Below are 5,157 nucleotides of genomic sequence, written 5' to 3' on the forward strand. Positions count from 1 at the left end.
TATCTTGATGATGGTGGGAGAGCGGCATGCTGCTTATTCAGGTGAACCGAGACTGTGGGAGGTCATTCTGCCCTGGAAGACGAGGGCTGAGTCAACACCAGAATAGAGCGATGGCTCGGTGCTGTGCACCACTAGGTCTGCAGAGACTCATTCATGTAACCACTGGTGTTTTTTCATGTTGTCATGGCATAAAGTAGGAGTGCCGTTATTGTTTCTGTTCGGTGGGGCTCTGCAGACACCATTCACACAGAAGAAATTAGTTTTTATGAGTCATTCAGAGACCCCAAACTGAAAAGTCTCCTCACTTGGTGTCTCATCTCTCGTGATTGTAAGAACCGCAAGGGGGATGAAACATTTACTGCATGTTTGCTGTTACAGATAGAGTTCAATTAATGCACCTGCAAAATTGCAGGGATGATTCTCTTTGAGATTTCATATTCAACAGACATACAGCTAAAAAGCAAACATGCAAACTTCTACTTAAATCAGCAGCTAACCCAACGTTCATGTCTTCAGAGTGTAAGAAACTCCAGGCAGACAAGCTGGAGAGAGAACAGTCCTAGCAGACCACCATGCCTTCTTTATATAAGATCTTAATTCAACCAAACATCACTGAAGTGACTCTTCTAATGTTTTTACTCACAGTAATAGGCCTTTGTCAACTTGCTTTACCAGGAGACATCTCTGTAACGCACCACTTGTGCTTGAAAGGAAACGTGCATCGCTTATGGGCATACACAGAAAGTAGGGCCATGTAATAGTAAGCAAGTAAAATAGTTTAAAAAAAACACCTCCATGTGTATTAGTGCTGTTTCCTAGCTGCCATACCTAAAATCTAACAACCTGAATCTTCTCTGTTATTCTTTACTACACTGGTTTTCGACAGCTTTTAGGTCCATTGGTGAAGTTTGCTGTAAAAAGACAAATAATGTCAGTTTTCTAATGAATGTCTGCAGGTTTTCATTTAAAACCTCCTTATTTATCAAAAAGCTTATGATGATATGCACTTCAGGGCTTCCGTGAGCTTTTAAAGACAAGCAGGCCTAAAGCGTAAAAGTCCTTCCACTAATCAACAAAAGATACAAGATGCTTTTGCACAGATAGTAGTTAGAATCTATTTATAAACAATTGCTGTTCTGAAGATTTCAGTTCTTGCTTCAGTTCTTCACTATGGGCTTAGTCAATATTTCTTATTATCTTTCTTACTCCATTTTAAAAGCAGTCTAAATAGAGGAATGATTTAGTCTAATTCAAGGTTGGATTTTTAGTTTAAGATTGTACTGGTTTATGTTCTGTAGGTTGAAAAACCAGAGTGCAGACAGAAGCCTTGGAGTCATATAGGAATGTTTCAATGCGGTAATTTTTTTTATTAAAACTAGGAGAACAGATCATGGAGAACAGAAAGTAAATGAGGAGTGCAGTGGACATTAGTGGAGAGGAGAACAATGGCAAATGGGGAAAGACAGGATGTTAATCAGAGGAAGAAGTGGAGCAACTGAGGCAGAAGGCAAGGAGGGAAGCTGAGGAGGGAAGACTATCACTGAAACATAAGAAACATTAAACCCTGGAGGGGGAAAAAGCAACAAATAATGACCTGAGAAATTTATTTAATATATGCAGAGAGCAGAAGATGTAAGACATGAAGCCAACTTGCATGAACTAATATGGCAAGACCTTGCAGACACTAAGGAGCAGACAATATACAGCAAGAACATTTACAAAAAACTTGATAAGTGAAAGATGACAAAAAAAAAAACGGCAAAGAATCCTGACACCTGTGGAATATTACAATACTACAAACATAAAAGATAATATTTTTAAAGATTTTATTTAGTCTTTTTAAAAGTTGTCATTTAGTTCTGGAAAAAATAAATCTTTCAAATTTATCATATTGTAGTAGCAGCGCTGGTAGACAGTAGCTGCTACTACAAAAAAAAAAAATCCAAAAATTATAAAATGAATCTAAGAAGTCTTATACAAACATGCACTTCTAAAAAAAAAAAAAAAAAGGGGGGGGGGAAACTGTAAGAACTGAGACTGTATATGATGTGTTAGAGGACAAGTTGGCCTTTTTTACTATTTAATAGCATTTTACATCCCATCGAACTGCTTCTTCAGTTCCAAAAACAAAAGCACAAGTGTGTTTGCCCTCTGTGGTCGCATTTAGGAGAGTCAGACAAAAGTGAGAGCAGCTTTGGGTTCAAGATACATGAAACCATAAGCAGTCAGTTTGTGGTGCACCTGAATCGACTGCAGCTTTCTCCTGCTGCAGAGAGAGAGCAGTGGTGCATTGTCTGCAGATGCAGGTTGCTAGGGGGGGGGGCTCACCCTGCAGAAATTAAGATAAAAAAACACACACACACAAAATAAATATTAAACAGATAAATCCAATAATAGTGGTCAGAAATAATATAGTGACAAATATCACATATCTAAGAAGAATGCATAATTTCTTTAAAAAAAAACAACAACTTTTGAATCCAATATTTAGGAAAACAACAAAATATTGTAGGATTTAGCCACCGTTTCTGATACAAATTTAAGAAACCAAAGTTCTTGCTTTTAGTTAATCTTACAAATCAGCAGCAGAACCAGAGGAAACAAGTTTGCTCCTCAAAATAAATTTCTAAACATTAAATTTTCCACTTTATAAAGTAATTGTTCACATGTTCTCTGAACCCCCCCTGCCCTAAAATCCCAAAGATGGAACAAAAACAACCCCACACTGGTAGGTGGCGATGAGGACCTTAAATGATTGGAGCCTTTCTTTGACACTGTTCACCACTTTCCAGCAGACGTTTGAAGTTTATGGGGAGAATGTCAAAATAAAGAAATGCTGATATAAGGAAAGTCTAAATGTCCTCCTATGGCAGAGAGGGAGAGCTGGCCTTATTATGGTGTAGAAAATAAACGGGAATAGAAATCTCTTTTTATCAAACTAATCAAGTGAAAAAAGAAAAATTGAAAACCAAAAAAAAAAAATAAAAAATAACCCAAACCCAACAATTTCTAAAAAGTCAATCTAACATATTTTGGGAACAATAATCTCTGCCATCACCAATCCACCATGACAGAACTGAAAAGAGGGCGCCTTACTTGTGGTCTGAAATCAGAATTTGTGGTTTCTCTCCCTCTGAGCTGAGCTCCTCAGGTGTGGCTCATACACTTCCATCTCTAAAACCATAGTTGAGGAAAAATTTGACAGCACTCTTTCTGCCTGAGGATGGTTCATTGTTAGAGAGGTGGTAGTAAACTTTTCTAACCCCGGTTCTTTTTCTTTCAACATTCCGAAAACAACTTGGATAAAAAGAAAACTCTTAAACTAAACAGCGATAAAAGTGCAACAGCTTCCTTTTTAATCACCAATAAAATAAAACTATAAAAATGAATTGGTTCAGGGGGGCTTTCTGTTGTTTTCCAGTGTATATATAATTTATTTATCATGTATTATGTCTTTGGAACAGGGGCCTTAACAGCGACCAGGGGCCGGTTCTACAGGGACACTAGCCCCTTTTGGCCACTGTCTAGAACCACCCATATCTGGTGGCATCAAACAGAATTCATTTGAGTAACCCTAATTTATCTTAATAATTTCAAACATCTTTGTAAATGTTACTTTTTTTAAATTCCATTTATTTATTTAAATCAGAATTCTGACTTTAATCTTAAAAATCTCTGATTTTTAAATATTTCAGTTTAATATGTGAAAAAAGTCAGCATTCTTAATCTCAGAATTCTGAGTTTGTTTCCTCAGAATGCTGAATTTAATCTCAGGAAGAGGATTAGGGCAACTGAAAAAATTAAAAAAAAAAGTTAACAATTTTTAAAATATTTCAGTTTAATATGGGAAAAAAGTCAGAATTTTGAGATTAAAGTCAGAATTCTGACTCTAATCTCAGAATTCTGACTTTAATCTCAAAATTCTGACTTTAATCTCAGGAAGAGGATTAGGGCAACTGAAAAAATTAAAAAAAGTTAACAAATTTTTAAATATTTCAGTTTAATATGGGAAAAAAGTCAGAATTTTGAGATTAAAGTCAGAATTCTGACTCTAATCTCAGAATTCTGACTTTAATTTCAGAATTCTGACTTTAATCTCAGGAAGAGCATTAGGGCAACTGAAAAAATAAAAAATGTTAACAGATTTTTAAATATTTCAGTTTAAAATGGGAAAAAAGTCAGATTTTTTAGATTAAAGTCAAAATTCTGAGAACAAAGTCAGAATTCTGACTTTGATCTCAGAATTCTGACTTTAATCTCAGAATTTTGACTTTAATCTCAAAATTCTGACTTTAATCTCAGGAAGAGGATTAGGGCAACTGAAAAAATAAAAAATGTTAACAGATTTTTAAATATTTCAGTTTAATATGGGGAAAAAAGTCAGAATTCTGAGATTAAAGTCAGAATTCTGACTCTAATCTCAGAATTCTGACTTTAATTTCAGAATTCTGACTTTAATCTCAGGAAGAGGATTAGGGCAACTGAAAAAATAAAAAATGTTAACAGATTTTTAAATATTTCAGTTTAAAATGGGAAAAAAGTCAGATTTTTTAGATTAAAGTCAAAATTCTGAGAACAAAGTCAGAATTCTGACTTTGATCTCAGAATTCTGACTTTAATCTCAGAATTTTGACTTTAATCTCAAAATTCTGACTTTAATCTCAGGAAGAGGATTAGGGCAACTGAAAAAATAAAAAATGTTAACAGATTTTTAAATATTTCAGTTTAATATGGGAAAAAAGTCCGATTTTTGAGATTAAAGTCAAAATTCTGAGATTAAAGTCAGAATTCTGACTTTTTTACCGTCATAGACTGAAATAAAATGTAAAAATCAGTTAACTTTATATATATATATATATATATATATATATATATATATATATATATATATATATATATATATATATATATATATATATATATATATATATATATTGTCAGTGGCCCTTATCCTCTTCCGTAGCAGCCCACATGTCTGCACCCCTGTAATTTTCTCAAAGGCCTAAACTGACGCAACATTTGAGCAATAGAGTGACCATGCTCAGTGAATCCTGAGCAACTTTTTTTTTTGTATTTTCCATCCAGAATCGGCGTAGAGTCCTGATGATGCGGCGGGCGGAGCCAGCAGCTGCTGTGAGCTCAGCCTCAGCCTGTTTG

Source organism: Cyprinodon tularosa, unplaced genomic scaffold, assembly GCF_016077235.1.
Source record: "Cyprinodon tularosa strain WSP-4 unplaced genomic scaffold, ASM1607723v1 ctg269, whole genome shotgun sequence".
NCBI classification, from domain to species: domain Eukaryota; kingdom Metazoa; phylum Chordata; class Actinopteri; order Cyprinodontiformes; family Cyprinodontidae; genus Cyprinodon; species Cyprinodon tularosa.